General features: G+C 38.9%; 1 protein-coding gene across 2 annotated transcripts in view; it reads right to left on the minus strand.

The window, feature by feature from the left end:
* cntn6 (contactin 6) overlaps nucleotides 1-20,072 on the minus strand; it is an 86,727-nt gene that overhangs the window by 59,628 nt on the left and 7,027 nt on the right. For both annotated transcript variants that reach the window (XM_087801566.1, XM_087801565.1), the window contains exon 2: nucleotides 651-707. The gene's annotated coding sequence lies outside the window, so the exon portion shown is untranslated. The remainder of the gene's footprint in view (nucleotides 1-650; nucleotides 708-20,072) is intronic.

Raw genomic sequence — 20,072 nt, forward strand, 5'->3', positions numbered from 1 at the left:
GAAAACATATTTGAACTTAAGGCTGTTCTGCTCACTGACACTGAGGCTTTAATTCAATTCATTCGACCACAGAAGCTTCTGGAATACGGTCGTTGCATAAATCATAGACTCTGGATTCTGAGCACATTCAGTGTCTGTGACAGTTGAACTGAGGAAGCTTTTATTCAGATATAGAAAGATGTATTTGCAGTGAAGACATTAAACAAGAAGGAAAAAAATGTACAAAAATAAAAACAAGAACATTTAGCTTGTGTTGAAGATCTTTGGGCTTTATAGGTTTGAAAGGTATCAATGTATTAAATATATATATCAATGTATTAAGTTATATCAGACAATGAATGAATAGTTATTTAAACCCCAACTTGTATATATAACCTGTTCTCTTCTCATCGTGGAGTTTAAAAGTTGTGTTTTCTTGTGATGTAAATGTTCAGTAAACAGTCGTTCGTGTTGTAATCGCAGGAAACACGACGCACTGATGCATACATTCAATGAGAGACGATCGAAATAAGATTTACTGTCTTCTGTCTGATGGGAGCAGAGACAGATGAGCCTCAAAGATCTTTTCAATCCAATTATGGAAAGATGGTTAGATTTCTTTTCCCAGCATCAGATCTATCGCACAAACAAGATAAAGAGACATGACGCACCAGATCCAGCCTCTCGTTCAAACACCGATGGCTTCGTTGGGAGCGAGCCTGTGATTCCTGGAAAACACAAAGAAAAAAAGTCATATCACGAGAGAAAAAACAAGCAACTTCACTTGTTCACTGGACACTTATAGCAGCTCTATGGGATTTTTAGTGGAGCGACCCCAGTGGACGACAGCGGTAGGGTTTAGACAGGAGACTACATTTCCCATGAGCCCTCGCTCAACGTGGCAAAGGTTTCCATGTTTGTAGCAGTTGATGAAAGTTTCAGACTTGATTGATGAATGAAGGATGAACTGATGAGTCATGAATCTGATTGATAATGAAATATAACTTTAACTTTGTTTTTGTTTGTAAATAATATAACTTTAACTTTGTTTTTGTTTGTAAATAATATAACTTTAACTTTGTTTCTGTTTGTAAATAATATAACTTTAACTTTGTTTTTGTTTGTAAATAATATAACTTTAACTTTGTTTTCATTTGTAAATAATATAACTTTAACTTTGTTTTAGTTTGTAAATAATATAACTTTAACTTTGTTTTTGTTTGAAAATAATATAACTTTAACTTTGTTTTTGTTTGAAAATAATATAACTTTAACTTTGTTTTTGTTTGTAAATAATATAACTTTAACTTTGTTTCTGTTTGTAAATAATATAACTTTAACTTTGTTTTCGTTTGTAAATAATATAACTTTAACTTTGTTTTTGTTTGAAAATAATATAACTTTAACTTTGTTTTTGTTTGTAAATAATATAACTTTAACTTTGTTTTAGTTTGTAAATAATATAACTTTAACTTTGTTTTTGTTTGTAAATAATATAACTTTAACTTTGTTTTTGTTTGTAAATAATATAACTTTAACTTTGTTTTTGTTTGTAAATAATATAACTTTAACTTTGTTTTAGTTTGTAAATAATATAACTTTATCTTTGTTTTAGTTTGTAAATAATATAACTTTAACTTTGTTTTTGTACCATAACTCCACCACAACAACCATATGTAACATGTTCACATCATCAAGATCTTTTACAGTGAAAATAAAAATCACACAAAACACCTCAAGTCACTGTTTATGAATCATTTAACTAGTTGTAAGTTGATGTATCATCACTAGTTATTTGAGAACAAACATATTAAGGTACAAAAAAACTACCGAGAGCTGCTTAAAAGGTGCAACAATTAAACCTTCAACTTTAACATCATTCAGTTTATGAACAAAATGATGTCAATGGTTTTAAGGAGGTTTGTGTTACAGGAGCGAACAGTGTGTTGCTCAGAGACACAATGATACAATGTCGTCCGGAGCCGGGATCGAACCACAACTTCCGAGGCCACACATGACGTCCTGTAAAACTCTATAAAACACATTTGAATGTGAAACATTGTTATTGTTGGTCAAGTATTAGGTACAAATCCTCTTTCATTGAGTGGAAATGAACTGAAGTCTTCATAAGTGTCTCTAGTGGTCATGAAAGTGTCGTCTTCTGTTCGAAACACGTGATATGATCGCAGAGAAACCTTTTCTTGTGAGCGACATCCTGCTGACATTTGGCCACTGAAACGTCTTTTCATTGTTTGCTCAAAGCCATCGCTCTGAAAGCACTTGTGTGGTTGTTTCTTTATTCCGCGGCCGCCTCACTGCTGTAATTGGATTGGATTTGTGACCTTTGCTGTGAGCCGGCTTGTTTAAACCTGACACGCTTGTAACCCCTGACACCTCTAAACCTTCACGAGCTCGGATGACAGCTCGCATGACAAGCCTCGGCGACGTCAGCTCCGGACAAGTGGGAAATAAAGGCTCCAGCAAGTGTGACAGGAAGAGATGTGATCTGTGCACAAACTCAAAGTGGGAAAAACAAAATTCAACTTGTTCTTCAACGTTGAGTTCCTGAAGTGAACTTTGACCTGAGGCAGGAAGAATCGTACAGTCGCTCTGAGGAACATGAATGTTTGAATCTGTCCAAAGGTTCTCATCACCTGCTAGAAAACCTCAAGCTTCGCTCCTGAACTCTTCGACGTTGTAAATCCTCTCCAGGTGTTGCTGAGGCAGTCGACGCTTTTAACGATTGATAAGTGAACGAGTTTAAGTTGATCAGCGTCCAGTGAAGCTTTGGTGTTTCTGACGAGTCACGGTCAAGAGAACTTCTGATATTTTATGTTTGACCATGAATTTGAAAGAAAACTATTTTTCATTTGAAAAGTGTTCTTTCGTTTGCATACAAACATAATTACAGCCAAACAACTGCGTCTGTAATTATCTGGAGCGACTTGGAAACAAACGGATAAACTGCAGGAAAAATAAACCATGTTAATATATTCTCCTGAATACTTGTTATAACACATACATTACTGTATTTTCTTGTACTCTCTGAATTGTAATTGTAAGTGAAGTGCAAAGGTAGAAATCCTTTTTTACAGTTTTCTGAAAAAATTGCAGAAAACTGTAAAAATATTGTTCTCTAATTTTAAAATGATTTCTGCAAATACACACAAACCTCCAAACGACAACTTTTCAACCTAATTATGTTTACATGTACATCATATATAGCTTTGTTACCCATAACATCACTGCAACACTTTATTCTCTCACTTTAATGTCAGTGTCCACAGATCCTCTTCTGAAGTTATCATTGATACACTCGTCTTTCATCCTTTCATCCTTTCATCCCTCGTGTTACAAGTATATCAACACATTTGTACTAGTACTAGTCACACACACTACATACTTTCCCACAACATACTATTAAAAGTATCACCACAATAATAACATATACACTTACAAAGTTTGTATTAATTAAAATGAATAGTTTAATGTTAATAAGATTTTTTTTTTTAAATGATAAAAGTTAAATTAAAAACTTTAAATTTAAACTTGTCAAATGTATGTTTGTGTCATTGATCGTTTGTGACGTCACACACATGGAACTCTGTCTTAAACACAAACTCTCTATTTGTTGTATGATGTGATTCCAAACATAAAGTCAACATAAACACCAACAAGAACTTTGTTTATTGTTCACTTTCACGCAGTCGACTCTCGTCTCTTCAGGACAGAAAAGTTAACTTTTGATTCGCTTTTGTTTCCGATCTGTTAATATTTTTCTGTACGTTTCTGTTTCTCTAGATGTTTGATAAAGTTAGTATTTTTAAATCTTGTGAAGCGTTTTTTCTTTTCATCCGCTCACATCTTCAGCAGCGCCGGTGCGTGACGTCAACGCAAAAATAGTCATTAAACAGCTTGGATCGTATAAGATCGCGGCTTTTTACCCAAAACTTTTATTGTTTCATTTTTCTTTTGAAAATCTTCAAATTGCTGACGGGTATTTCGACACCGGTTTGTGTCCCTCGTTTGAAAGGAGAGAAAAGTAGGTGCTATTTATACAAATGATCAAATACTTTTTATTTAACACTATCAAGAGAAAACCTGCTGTTAATTATTAATAATAATATTAATAATAATGATTCATTTTATTTGATGGAGCCTTTCAAGACACCCAAGGACACCTTAAGAAGGATAACAGCAGCAAAATAAAAAGATTTAAACAGTGTGTATTACAACAGTGAAGTGACAAATGCGTGACTAGAACCTGTGATGAGGGTCAGAGATGGACGGAGTTGAGAAATCTTGCGTAGGTGGAAAAAGGCTGTGGGGACAGAATGGTTGATGTGAGCTGTGAATGAACGAGTGGAGTCCAGTATGAGGCCTAAACTTTGGACGTGTGAAGAGAACAAGGCATCAATGCAGAAACTGAGGGATGGAGATTTAGACGTAGCGTGGACTTAGAACCGAAGAGGAGAATTTCACTTTTATTTCCATTGAGTTTGAGTTTGTTCATTGTCATCCAAGATGTGACGCCTGTAGACAGTCAGTTGAACCAGGTTTGGAAGATAAAGTTGAGTGTCATCAGCGTAGCAATGAAACTGAATGAAAATGTGCCCCTTTTTGTGGGTTGGAATCAACAATACAAGCGATATATGGTGACAATGAGAGTTGGTGTCATCAGCTGCAGAGCCAAAGTCTCTCTCACTGTAACTGGTGACATCTTCAAAGCCGCCGCCTCTCCCGGAAGCGCATGGTTTCGCATTGTAAACAAACCCAGCTGGAGGCGCTTGGTTGAGGCAGAAGAATTCTTCCGGTTTCTGCCAGGTTTCTACAAGCGAAACAATGTCCAGATTTTGGTCAGAGAACTACTCGGAGAGGAAAAGCCCATTTGTTTGTGAGCGAGAGGAGATTGAAAACACCGAGCTTAAGAGAGTCGCTGCTGCTCGAGGACGACGAGGCTCATCAGCTGACAGGCTGAGATTGACAGGTCTGTGCTCAGGAGTAACATGGACCCGTCCAGTAACATGGACCCGTCCAGTAACATGGACCCGTCCAGTAACATGGACCCGTCCAGCACCATCGTATGGAGGCGCCGCGGTCAACACAGAACCCTTCGTGATCCTCTGAGGATATATCTGGCTCGAACAAGAGTCTCACGATGCAGATGGAGATGAAGCCGGTGAAGTTCCTCGTGGAGTATGTCAGACGTGGAGTAGCAGATGTTGGGGTGGACAGTAGAAGAGCCACATAAGCACTTTGATGATCGTTACTGACAGCAGTTCCAGACATTATCAAGGTGCTGCCACGGCAACAGGTGAACCAACTCAGTGGTAGATCCAGCGAGCGTCAGCTCCACTTATACTTCCGTCACTTGTCGGTGTTACACACCAGATGGTAAACCATCAGAGTCATACAGTTTGTCAATCACCAGGCTTGTCCAGAAACACCCGTGAATATCCTTGAACTATAACAAACAAATGTTCTCCCGGAGAGCAGCGTCAAGCAGACAACAGCGTTCACTCAACAGGAAGTGAACTGAAGGACCACTTGAGCCTGGAGACAGACGCTCTGTTGTGAGAACCTCGGGTCCTCTGAGGAGATTCTACGTTCATGTGACTGACTTGAATGACAAGATGTGCAGGTACTGGCCACTGCAGCCTCGGTTCTGGCCCAATCATATTTCAGCCCACCTACATCTCTTGAGTCTATCCATTAAAATACATTTCCCAGATGCCGTCAGTAAAGGTCAGATATTTGACGTGTTAGAAGCAGAAATAACACAATGATGTTAAGAATGAGAACAATTAACGTATTTATACTTAGTCACACATATGTGCTCTTGAACACGAACACACACACACACACACACACACACACACACAAACACAAACAGCACATTATTAAGTACATAAAAGCACCTTTAAAGGAAGGACTGATTCGACTCTTGGACCCGTGAATCAAAAACCACAAAATCTAAGCCTGGACATCAAAACCACTGCAACACTAAATGAATGTGATCTCGAGCAAATGTCGAGGAGCTCGGATGTAATCTGGGTTAAAACCTGAACCTTCTTTCATGACGGACAAGTTAACTCAGCTTCAGTATTATTCAAACACGCTCATCACTTCTTACCTCCTACGACACGCTAACAGCCGGGATGAGGATCAGGATTCAAACCTGCAGCATTTTCTGCTCCTTTAGTTTAAGTGCATCAATGTACAGATACATCAAGATCAAAACTTTATCAAATAATTTCATGTTTATATCATTTATTTTGTTTCTAAACAAAATATTACAAAATAAATAAATTAATAAAATGAAAAAAAAACATTTGTCATCATAAATTCTGTAATCAATGAACGACCAGCGATAAATAATGTTTCAATAAATAACATGAACAGCTTCAAGACTTTTCAAACCAGCTCCTCCTCTTCCTCCTCCTCCTTTGCTGTACAACTGGTCGTTTACATTTTATCAATTACTCTTCTGATCACTTCTGATCCAGATCATGTTGTTTTACTATCACGTCTTGTTGAAAGTTAATAAATAAATGGACAGAAATAGAGAGAAATGTCACGTGAAGGCGAAGCTCATTGGAATGCAGACAGAAATCAGAGACAAATTCCTTTTGACATTTATAGTCCTTGAGAGCATAATGAGACTCTTATCTTTGGAAACATGCGTGGATCTCACTAAGCTCTCAGTGGAATTAAGATTCTCCCAACGACTGCTTGACAGCCGAAGATCCATCAAAAGCACTTGTCATTTTCCAAACTCCTCGCTGAAGGTGCGTCAGACTGTGTCAACAAAGATGTGCTTTTATTGAGTTGCTTGCAAACGAGTGTTGTGAGCGAGGATTCCTTGTTAATTGACAGATGGCAGCGCGTTCGTAACAAACTGAGGAAAGAAACCACTTCTTCATAACCATCCATTAGGCCTGACATCTGCCGGTTACATTTGATGAAGTGTTTGTAAACAATCTGTGCACATTTGAGCGATCAATAATAGTGACATCATCAATAATAATGGTCCGAGGCGTGATCCGTCCATATTGAGATAAGCGCGAGCGAGAAGCGAGGCGGCAGCGGCTGATTTGAACAGGATTAATGGACTTCAAATGACATCCAGCTCCACAGACTTCAGCTCAAAACTGCTCCTGCCATCACGGCTCACAAGCTCTCGGGTTCCTGTCCAATCATTCTGTTCCAACCAGTCCAGCTTTAGAACGTCAGAACCTCATCAAGTAGCTTTAACTGTTTGATCCAAAACTATTGAAAACTGGGGGTGAACCAACATTCACACTATTACATTATTTCAAGTATTTTCTATGACCTGTCGGGGGAAGAAACACTGGTTTCTTTTACTCAAACAGTCAAGGAAAGCAGTTGTAAGCAGAACAAGAACAGCCACTTGAACCTCCTGCACTTGTGATGAAAACAATGAACAACAAAGAGTTTTCATTGAAGCCAGCATGAGGCCGTTTTCTCAGGTAGAATCTATTTCATTTGTCTTGAGAAAATATGTTTCATAGTAGAGGTAAAGTTAGTGCTCCATACACACTAAATTGTCACTAAAACGCCAACGAAACTGAGTATGGATCGATGGACACTTTCTACACTAAACTGCTCCATCTTAGTCACGTTGTAAACGGAAGTGACGTCATATATAAATGAATATATATATATATATATATATATATATATAAATGCATATATATATGTATATATTCATATACGTACAGGTGTATTTTCAGCAGCAGTAGGAGGATAAACACGTCTTTCGCTGCTGATACCAGCTTAAATATCTCGCAAATATTTAGATTCTCATAATTTTACTTTATTTCTTCTTCCAAACGTGCTGCCAGCAGGTGTCGCTAGTGTTCCTACAGCTGGTTGAAACCATCGTTAAATAGTAGTAGAAGAAGAAGCTGGTCGCGTCATTTCCTGTTAGTTTGTAGCAGCAGAGTTTGATTTGAGACATACTATCTGTGGAGGATTAGTTACTAGTTAGTACGTACACTATCCTGATGCATACTAACTTCTAGTACACTAAGAGAAGTATGTTTGAGACATACTATCTGTGGAGGATTAGTTACTAGTTAGTACGTACACTATCCTGATGATACTAACTTCTAGTATACTAAGAGAAGTATGTTTGAGACATACTATCTGTGGAGGATTAGTTACTAGTTAGTACGTACACTATCCTGATGATACTAACTTCTAGTATACTAAGAGAAGTATGTGATTTGAGACATACTATCTGTGGAGGATTAGTTACTAGTTAGTACGTACACTATCCTGATGCATACTAACTTCTAGTACGCTAAGAGAAGTATGTTTGAGACATACTATCTGTGGAGGATTAGTTACTAGTTAGTACGTACACTATCCTGATGATACTAACTTCTAGTATACTAAGAGAAGTATGTGATTTGAGACATACTATCTGTGGAGGATTAGTTACTAGTTAGTATGTACACTATCCTGATGCATACTAACTTCTAGTACAGAGAAGTATGTGATTTGAGACACAGTCCAGGACTGTGATGTTCCTGCGCTGGTTTGTAGTTATTTATTCCTCCTGTGGATGAATCTTATTGGATTTCTTGCCTGTTCAGTCTCTCTGTGCTTTAGTTGGTTCTTGATAAGCGAGTGTTTCGACCTCATTGTTTTATTTTCTGTTTCCAGTTTCATTGTTGTTTCCTTTGTTCCTGTTTTATTCCCTGGTTTGGTGGAAGTTTTTGGACTTTTGGACATTTACAGATTTTGGACTCTGGTTTACTAAGATTAGTATTGTTGTATTGTTTAGACTTGTTTATAAAAGGTATTCAAATTGAAATTGTCTCTCACCTACACTTGGGTTCCGTCTAGTTTACATCGTGACATTATTTGTTGGCAGTTTAATTTCTGCCATTTTTATCTAAATGTAAGTAATATTTATAGAGATTTTCCAGACCAGGGTCACAGAGCACTTGAACAATCAAAACAATATTCAACAAAATGTATACTTAAACGATCAAGACAACCCTGAGACAAACACGGGAGTCTCAGAATATCAAGGAAAAGCTCAAATATTAATGTGTTGAGATGTTTCTTGAAGGAGTCAGTAGATCATCAAACACAGATGTTTCTTGAAGGAGTCAGTAGATCATCAAACACAGATGTTTCTTGAAGGAGTCAGTAGATCATCAAACACAGATGTTTCTCGAAAGAGTCAGTAGATCATCAAACACAGATGTTTCTTGAAGGAGTCAGTAGATCATCAAACACAGATGTTTCTTGAAGGAGTCAGTAGATCATCAAACACAAATGTTTCTTGAAGGAGTCAGTAGATCATCAAACACAGATGTTTCTTGAAGGAGTCAGTAGATCATCAAACACAGATGTTTCTTGAAGGAGTCAGTAGATCATCAAACACAGATGTTTCTTGAAGGAGTCAGTAGATCATCAAACACAGATGTTTCTTGAAGGAGTCAGTAGATCATCAAACACAGATGTTTCTTGAAGGAGTCAGTAGATCATCAAAACAGATGTTTCTTGAAGGAGTCAGTAGATCATCAAACACAGATGTTTCTTGAAGGAGTCAGTAGATCATCAAACACAGATGTTTCTTGAAGGAGTCAGTAGATCATCAAACACAGATGTTTCTTGAAGGAGTCAGTAGATCATCAAACACAGATGTTTCTCGAAAGAGTCAGTAGATCATCAAACACAGATGTTTCTTGAAGGAGTCAGTAGATCATCAAACACAGAGATGTTTCTTGAAGGAGTCAGTAGATCATCAAACACAGAGATGGTTCCAAAGCTTAGGAGCAACAGTCCGGAAGTTCAGGAACCATCAGTAGATTCTGATCCACAGACCTCAGAGCCCGAGCTTGGGTGTAAGTCTGGATCAGATCACTGATGAAAGGTCTGTCCATGAAAATACATTTAATCGATGCTGCACCTCGAGACCTTCAAGAAGGTTGCAGGTTCACAGGTTCGAGGACGTGCGTTCTTGCTGTGAGAGTTTGAATGTTCTCTGTTCTTGCTTTGGTTTATTCTGGTTCCTCACCAATGGTATCAGACGCATACAGCCGGTGATTGAAAAGGCAGAGATAATCAGCAGAACTAGTAATTGGCAGATACAGAGACTTACAGCATCGACGCCCGAGTCTCCTTATCTCAGGCGTCACATCGGACCAGCTGTGACCGTCTGCCGGTGCTGTGTCGGGTCGGTCAGAAATCGATGAAGATTAATGGGTTTAAAACATGACTGACAAGCGCATGTCACTGATCCCCCAGAGTCTCTTCATCGTGGCAGGTCCATCTGAGCCGGACCGAGAATCTAAACCGTCACTTGTCAATGTTGCTCAATAGTTCCAGCTCGAGCACGTTCACCAGAACGTTTGCCAATTACATGGAATCAGAAGAAAGTTCAATTCTGTTTAATCCATCAAGTTACTCTTCAATTATTCTCTACATCCAGCCTGTAGAATCTTTCTTTTAAATAGAAATAGGTGGAATTATCTTGACGAAGGAGCTTCAAACACATTTACTAAAGTAAGTTAAATACCATCATCCACATGCAAGTTGAAAAAACCGTGAACTGAGAGTCTTTGGTGCTAAATACTCGTACACTCTGGAGAACCGAGCAGAGAAGTTGACTGACAGCTCCAGACATGCAATCTGTCAAACGTGACACTTGGATAAAAAGAATTACAGAAGAATGAAGTAGAAAATGCACTGAACTGAAACAGATATGGTGCTACATACAAAAAAACGTTTCTTTTTCAAGCAGGATTTGCAAACGACTTTCTTTGATTCGATCGATATCACTGATAACATCGACCAGAGAAGAATCTGTTTCAGCTCCTGAGCAATTATCACGAAGAAAATACTATAAAAAATATAGACTCCATTACTTTAACCATGTCTATGTTTTGTCTTCAGGGTCGAGGTCATCATTTGGTCCGAAAACATTTCATCTGAAACCTCAAACCCACTGAGGGGAGTTTGTTGAACTTCTCTGTTTTGGTTTGGTTTCTTCTGAACACGGGTTTCTGTTAAAAGAAAGGCCATGAAATGATGGAGCTTTTGCAGAGGTTGTGGTTTGAGATGCGCGGGTTGATTTTTGTTAACAGAAAACACCATGAATGCAGGACCAAAGGTTTCCATGGTTTCAGTTGGAAGTGAGACCTACAGGTGTTTTTGGAGGCATCGTTATGAGTCACTGAATCTTTTGTGAGACACTTTCAAAGACTTCTCTGAGCTCAGTGGAATCAGCTTCCGTCAGAGAGACACATACAGAGATGCTTCACCGTCTTCCCTGAACTCTCTATTCATGGAAGGTTCCTCGGATCTTCCCACACACTTGAACAAACGTATTTTTAATTGATCAGCCAAAGACTGTAGAATCCAGGCACGTCATTCGCTTTTCAATTTCAAACATTTGTCATTTGACTTCTCTCTATCCGGGTTCAGAGTCCAGCTCTTACCGGGGGTCCAAAGGTGTTCCTAGGCCAGCTGAGAGTCCTAGTCTCTCAGGGTGTCCTGGGTCTTCCCCGTGGTCTCCTCCCAGTGAATCATGATGTTCCCCTAAAATGAATCCCAACGAGGAGGAGCAGCGGCTCTACTCCGAGTCTCTGCTGGACGACAGTGCTTCTCACTGTATCTCTCCAGACACCCTCAGCAGCTTTACCTGCAATCGTGTTCTACGTCTCTGACCAGTGTTAGTATTTATTTAAGAGCTTTTACCTTTTAGCTCAGCTCTGTTTTTATCACTGCACGTTGGCGCATTGATAGTTAATTGTATCCATTCATTTTATAAACACAAAAAATAAAGTTGAAACATGAACATGTCTTCAAAACTTAAACTTTGTAAAATGTATCTTTAACCGGAGAAGGCCTCGATGCAATATGAACCAACACCAGACCCTATGAGATCTATCTAGAGCAGGGGTCGGCAATTAAACTTCCTCTGGGGCCACATCATATACTGTGACTGAAGGGTCGTCAATCCAAAGGAGAGAAGCGAAGAGTTAAAATATGAAAGAAAAACTTTGAAAGAACAAAGCAAGTAAAGAAATATCAGCATAAAATAAACCTGACTATGTCAAAACACTTGTATAAACCTTTCATGTAAAAGAAACTGATGGGAAAATAATATATATATATATATATATATACAGTGCCTTGCGAAAGTATTCGGCCCCCTTGAACCTTTCAACATTTCGCCACATTTCAGGCTTCAAACATAAAGATATAAAATTTTAATTTTTTGTCATGAATCAACAACAAGTGGGACACAATCGTGAAGTGGAACGAAATTTATTGGATAATTTAAACTTTTTTAACAAATAAAAAACTGAAAAGTGGGGCGTGCAATATTATTCGGCCCCCTTGCGCTAATACTCTGTAGCGCCACCTTTTGCTGCAATTCCAGCTGCAAGTCTCTTGAGGTATGTCTCTATCAGTTTTGCACATCGAGAGACTGGAATTCTTGCCCATTCTTCCTTGCAAAACAGCTGGAGCTCAGTGAGGTTGGATGGAGAGCGTTTGTGAACAGCAGTCTTCAGCCCTTTCCACAGATTCTCGATTGATTTCAGGTCTGGACTTTGACTTGGCCATTCTAACACCTGGATACGTCTATTTGTGAACCATTCCATTGTAGATTTGGCTTTATGTTTTGGATCATTGTCCTGTTGGAAGATAAATCTCCGTCCCAGTCTCAGGTCTTTTGCAGACTCCAACAGGTTTTCTTCCAGAATGGTCCTGTATTTGGCTCCATCCATCTTCATCAATTGTAGCCATCTTCCCTGTCCCTGCTGAAGAAAAGCAGGCCCAAACCATGATGCTGCCACCACCATGTTTGACAGTGGGGATGGTGTGTTCAGGGTGATGAGCTGTGTTGCTTTTACGCCAAACATATCGTTTTGCATTGTGGCCAAAAAGTTTGATTTTGGTTTCATCTGACCAGAGCACCTTCTTCCACATGTTTGGTGTGTCTCCCAGGTGGCTTGTGGCAAACTTTAAACAAGACTTTTTATGGATATCTTTGAGAAATGGCTTTCTTCTTGCCACTCTTCCATAAAGGCCAGATTTGTGCAGTGCACGACTGTTGTCCTATGGACAGACTCTCCCACCTCAGCTGGAGTTATCTGCAGTTCATCCAGAGTGATCATGGGCCTCTTGGCTGCATCTCTGATCAGTCTTCACCTTGTTCGAGATGAAAGTTTGGAGGGACGGCCGGGTCTTGGTAGATTTGCAGTGGTCTGATACTCCTTCCATTTCAATAGAATTGCTTGCACAGTGCTCCTTGAGATGTTTAAAGCTTGGGAAATCTTTTTGTATCCAAATCCGGCTTTAAACTTCTCCACAACAGTATCTCGGACCTGCCTGGTGTGTTCCTTTGTCTTCATGGTTCTCTCTTTAAACAGAACCCTGAGACTATCAAAGAGCAGGTGCATTTATACGGAGACTTGATTACACACAGGTGCCTTCTATTGATCATCATCAGTCATTTAGGACAACATTGGATCATTCAAAGATCCTCACTGAACTTCTGGAGTGAGTTTGCTGCACTGAAAGTAAAGGAGCCGAATAATATTGCACGCCCCACTTTACAGTTTTTTATTTGTTAAAAAAGTTTAAATTATCCAATAAATTTCGTTCCACTTCACGATTGTGTCACTTGTTGTTGATTCATGACAAAAAATTAAAATTTTATATCTTTATGTTTGAAGCCTGAAATGTGGCGAAATGTTGAAAGGTTCAAGGGGGCCGAATACTTTCGCAAGGCACTGTATATATATATATATATAGAGTTAATACAATAATAAACGTAATATTAAATTGTAAGCTGTCGTAAAGAATGTCTATGTTCTACTCTGACCTCTTGAGGGCCTCATGAATCCAGTCAAAGGGCCACATGTTACCCAGGTGTGATCTCGAGTGCACTGACTGTGCAGAACAAAATCTGAAAAACAAACAAAAAAAATAATATTTAAAGATAATGTATTTGGCTTCATATCACCAGGAGAAGAAACGGTTCAAATGTGTTTGAAAACTGACAAAATAATTCAGAATTTTAATGAAATTCATCAATGATCTTGAATATCAGCTCGTGGTTGATCTTGTTTTGAATTAAGGTACAACTTAAACCAGCACAAAACAACAAATCCACCCATTGAATGGAATTTGCTCTTTAAATATAAACAATATTGCAGATCATTTTTATGGTGACACAGTAATTAAACCCTAAAGACATGTTTCTCTATGAACGAAGTGAAGTTAATTTATCTTGATGAGACATTTAAACTTTATTAAACAGTCGTGGACTGCAGGAGTGAAGACAGACTCACAAGAGTGGCTTCTGAGTGTGGTTTGTGTTTCAGCTGAGATCATGTCCAGCCTTATTCATGAAGATCTATATGTACAACAGAGCATATACCCCTCTATATATATATATATATATATATATATATATGTATATATGTTTGACTCCTTGTGTTTATTGTAATGAGCTGAAATAGTCACATGTGATAATTTAAATATGTCAGATTTATCAAATTGATACACATTAGATTGAATTAAATAAGGTTGTGCTCATACACTCGATGATCAAGTCACTTCAAAAAAGTCTTGCAAACCATCATGAAAAACAGGAGCAGTGGCTCGGGTTAAGTTGAGTAAAGAAGTTTTTGTAAAGATTGAATTAAAGGTTTCAGCGAACAGTGTCGCTCACTGAATAATACATGAAGAACAGTGACGTAGGATCACAGTCGATGTCAACAGTATCAAGATCAACTCAAGGACTCCACAATAGTGATTTCAAAAATATCTGTGAGATCCAGACGATGTATTTCTCCTGACACGCCTCCCCGGGTGGAGCTCCGACGCCACTGTCCACTCTCACCAAGTAATGAGATCATTCTGGGTGAAGTGATGCCGAAAACGAATCATCTCCGTCTCCGTCCCTGAACGCCACAGTGGTCTCACGCCTGTGGACCTCGTGCTCCGAGAGCATCCATCCTCCACCATCACGCTTCACTCACTCCACCAGTCCCAGCTCCTCCGAACCACCAGTCCCTCGACTACTATTAACACCGCTGCACCCCAGCACTGGTAATATTAGCACTAACAAGAGGTCACGGTTATTATAAGAATACTAATGCAGTCGTGCTCCAGATATGAACTCACGGTCAGGAGAAAGAAAAACACGTGTCCTGATGAAGATTTATGACTTTGACTCGACAGCTCAATGAAATAAGTTCACACGAAAACATGATGAACCTCAATCAAGTCAAAAGAAAGTGTTTTTATGAACTTTAAATAAAGCATCCAGTTACTGTTGTGACCAGAACCATCACAACAACAGACTAGTGTCAACCCCGTGAGAGGAGCACGAGAAGAAACTGAAGATGAGAAAATGAAAAGAAAATATGAGTAAAAGTTGTGGCTCAGATACAGTAGCTTTGGAGAGAACGCTTGAACTCTGACCCTCAGGCAGAGAGAAACACTGTCCGCAGACTTGACTACAGACTTGCACTAAATTACTAAAATCATATAAGTAAATATATACCGTTGTAATTATTATTCATTTGTTTTTTAGTCATTTTGCTAAGAGACACACAAAATAGCCAACGACAGTGTGACCTCCTTGGCAGAGGTAATAACCTCACACAGCAAACTTCTCAAATAAATATATTTTTATATATGTACACTTTCAACACAAATACAAAGTCTTCCCGCGAGCTTCCAGGCTGTTTGTCGGCATCGACTCCAGACATGTTTAATCCTGATAAGTTTTGAGTTCAACACATGTTGGCTCAGAGTCTCGTCCCGTGGGAATGAAAACACAATCATCAAGGCCAGTAAAGGAGAGAAGCTTAATCCATTAGACCAGCAGCTGCTCTCGTGTTGTTTGTTTTCACTCTTCGGATGAACGTATTGATGCTTCCTGCCGGGACACAGATGTCGTGGCGACGCGTGGCCTGTGCAGATAACAAGAGTGTACTTCCAGTCAGCAGCTGTTTGTGACTCCAGAGTGAAAGTGTATGTTCATGTCATGACAGTCACGTCAACGAGTTTTATTGACGAGATTTAATTTAATCAGAAGCGTAGAAAGTTATTTCTAGAAGTAGACGATTATATTATGATATATTAATGATTTTCTATTGTTCAAAAAAATGTTTCTCGAAATATAATCCGACTTGATCAACTCAAATGTACAGCAAAGGTCGAGGCAACAAGATGTTCTCAGGGGCCACAACATTGACCGAGGGCCGACAAGCCAAGAAATGAAGGCAGCCTTAATGTTGTTTCATTGTAAAGTTATTTTATAAATGTTTATGATGACTGAGGCAGGAGAACGACCGATATAAAGGACGAATCAGAGGAAGAATAAAAATAAAACGTAGCTGAAACTTTTCTACTCGAGCAGTTTGTTTTTCTCCGACTACACGACGTAACAACTACGTAGATGAAGACGTAGCTTTTAAAAACTGTCTCTGGCTCCCCCAGTGTCAGAACAGTGTTACTACAGTGGAGCCTCTATTTTTTGGTTTGTTTACAAAACAAGATAAAGGCCCTTGTTGTGTCTCATTTTTTCTTCCTGGCAAAAAAGAATCCTCTGATATTTCCGTCACATAAAACAGTCTCACAGGTGTGTTGGTCAGACTATCATTGAAGTCAAGAGAGAGTTAAACGAGTCGTCAGCTTTTCAATGAAATAAGATTAATGTGAAAATGTGACGTCGTGCTGCTTGTGTGAGTCTCACGTGCTCGTGCACATGAACATGGACCAACAGTAGGATGTGCGTCACACGCCTGCAGCGCAAGTGGTTTATTGCACGACTTATCCCTGGATCGCTTCAAATCTATTTAGTGCTCAGTGCATTAATCAGGCCGGAGGCCGAGCTGATGCTGTTGCGTCGCCTCACGGAGGTGATCACTCTTCTGCTGAATAAAGATGAGATCATGTGTTTTAATTGACTGTCTCCCTCGTCCCTTGATTATAATCCAGAGGTTCTATTGTGAGATTTGACTTCTCGACGTCGAGCGAAACCAATTATCATCCGGTGGTTTGGTGAGTGTTTCCACGCGTCTGTCTGAGCAGATGTTCACGACGATTCCTCACAGTTATTTCTTAAGATTCAATTTGTTTCTGGCTTTATTGCAACAGTGAAAACTGTCGCGACCACTGAAGGTTCTTGTGCGGCAGCGACGCTAACGTCTGCCTCTTCAATGTGGTCTGTTGGTCACGTGTAGCCATGAGCGCTCGGGTCGTGCAGGCGCAGACACACAAGGTTCAGACCATCGTTCAAAGATAGAGAAGTTCTGATGTACGAGGTCGTTTGAGATCAGGTCGAACAGCTTCCAGAGACGATGAAAGCCATAGTTGATGCAGGTTGTGATGTCGGCATCACCAGGACCTTAATGGCTGAAGTTCAAGAACAGCTTCCTGTCAGGTTTGTGGGAAGAAGAGCCGCTTCCTCTCCGACTGGAGCATGAGCACGAAGACCATCGACGCCTTGTAGACGCAACAACAACAACAACAACAGCAACAACAACAACAACAGTAACAAAAACAACAACAGTAACAACAACAACAACAAAAACAACAACAACAACAGTAACAAAAACAACAACAGAAACAACAACAACAACAACAACAAGGGTGCTTCTAGACGATCAACCTGGGTTGAGCTCAGCAAGGAAACCAGCCTTAAAAGGAAGCTTGGCTCATGAGGAAGGACAAGAATTCACTTCGTCACCAGGAGGCGTCTCAGGGTCAAAGAGAGAAAGTCCAACAGTGGACCTCTGAGCTGCAGGTGCGACAGATGTGCAGAAGAAACATCTGGAGAACAACGTCACGCAGCAGTAATTCCTAATATATTATATTATATATAAGTAAACTAAGTGGTAAACTTTCTTCTTGACTGTATTGATTGTTTGAAGAATCGTCAAGATTTTCCATCAACAGAACATTGATCACGTGCTTGAGATCTTCTGTTGAATGTGTTAAAATGACATGTGGTTCGTTTCTTTCACACGTCGGTTAATATATAACAAGACACTCCAGCAGTCGAGTGTATAGACGCTCAGAAGAATTCTACTGTCTGAAGGTTCTCAGCTTCCTCTTGCACTGTGAACATGATCTGACGATTACTTTACAAGAAATGACGTTAAACTCATTTACTATAAGACAGCAACTCCAACTTAATAATGTTTACTACACAGATGTTTCAATTCTTTATACAAATGTCAAACATGTCTGTATGAGGAGATGAAACAGTGACATATGTCAAGTGAAATCTTACAAAAATACATTATTTGGTCATTTTGGTGTATTATTGTTGTTGTTGTGAAAATAAGATTTGTTTAAAAGCAAAAATACAAAAAAAATTTAAAAATAACTTGGGAATTGTAAAGAGATGAAAAAACAAAAGATGTTTGTATTTTCTGTTTTTTAGCTGAAAATAATCCTGACGAAGCAGCAAAGAAATGCAAACACAAGTGTGTTGAGGCTTCAGGTCCAGCATGTGTTTCATCATGAAGGTAATCTCTTCACTAAATATCCACTTCTTTCTGAGACTTTTTCTCCAGACTCGTCTTTTCATCCGACCGTCAAACCTCAGTGGAAATGTGTTTTTTTTTTCACAGAGAATAATTTAATTGCGGCACTTTCTGAGAACACACTTCCTGTGAACAAACAACATTTGCTGCTGCTTTTGACCCAGGAAACAGAATTGTGTGTTTTTGGTTTGAACATCGACGCCAATTATCTTGTGTTGAGAATCTGTGACGACCTGCAGTAATTAAAACTGATAAAGATAAATATATAAAGTTAAAAAAAAGTTAAAAAGTTAACTGTATGATTGAAGATAAAAAATTATATATTAAATGTTTGTAATTATCAAGTTATATCTTCTTAAGTAAACAAATACTACGGATGGGTAGTATTATCCAGTAGTTTTACTTGTTTTGTTGACAGAATATCCGAGGGTCTGTGTCAGAACATAGTTAACACATGGATGTATTTTAAAGTTTAAGTTTATACTGTGATGGTTCCAGGTGTTGTTTCTTCTCCACTGAAGCCACGCGCGCACGATTACGCATCAGGACTCAAAACTCAGACTTGGAAATTCATGAAAAACAATCTACATTTTCTTCAAAATCAAGTTTTTAGGGTTATTTCATCATTTGAGTGTAAGTTCATCTGAAGCATTTATTTGACTTCAAAGTCGACAGAACTGTTTGATTCTTATTTGTTCTGTTTCTATCTATTCAAATATTCTACGCTGCGTCACTAGAGAGTCGCAAAGTAAACCAGGTGTTTCTGATCTCAAGTGATTATTATTTGTAAAAATGTTTCTCAGACCAGGGTCACAAAGCACTTATTCAACACAACAATACACAGTGAAAATGTAAAAGGTCAAGACAACACAGAGACAAAATGGATGCTGAAAGCTAATGAAGAGTTTGAAGGAGAAATGTGAGTTCTTCTACTAGAGCCACTCAGAATTCTGGCTGCAGTTTTGTATGAACTGCAGGCGAGACTTAAATCCTTGAGCTTCATCAACTACCATGAGAAGTTTCGTCTGCTCTGGGAAACACCAATGAATGAGTAAAAAAGGCAAGAATAAGAAGAATAAGAAGTTGAGAGAAGAACGATGGTTTACCAGGAAAGAACCTGTCGTAGGTTTTTGTGAAGAACTCTTGACTCCATGTTGCTGACCATGAATCATTAATTGTTGAGGTTGTTGTTGCCTGTGTTGACTTTGAACCTGCAGAAGATACTTCTCTACAAGTACCAGAACCTTCGACTCATCTTGAGGCACTGATTCATAAAAGACAAACGACCACAGACTCCTCCTTCTACTGCTTCTGCTGCTTCTTCTGCCTCCACATCCACAGAACATCAGAAATAATTCCACATGATTCTGGCTCAACATTCTTCATCACGTCTGTCAGAGTCTCAGAGTGAAGGTCAGATCCTCCTCTCACCTGCACACACACATATATACACACACACATATATACACATACATATATACACACACATACATATACACACACACATATATACACACACACACATACTGATTC

This window comes from Callionymus lyra, chromosome 10 (assembly GCF_982586985.1).
Source record: "Callionymus lyra chromosome 10, fCalLyr1.hap1.1, whole genome shotgun sequence".
Taxonomy (NCBI): Eukaryota; Metazoa; Chordata; class Actinopteri; order Syngnathiformes; family Callionymidae; genus Callionymus; species Callionymus lyra.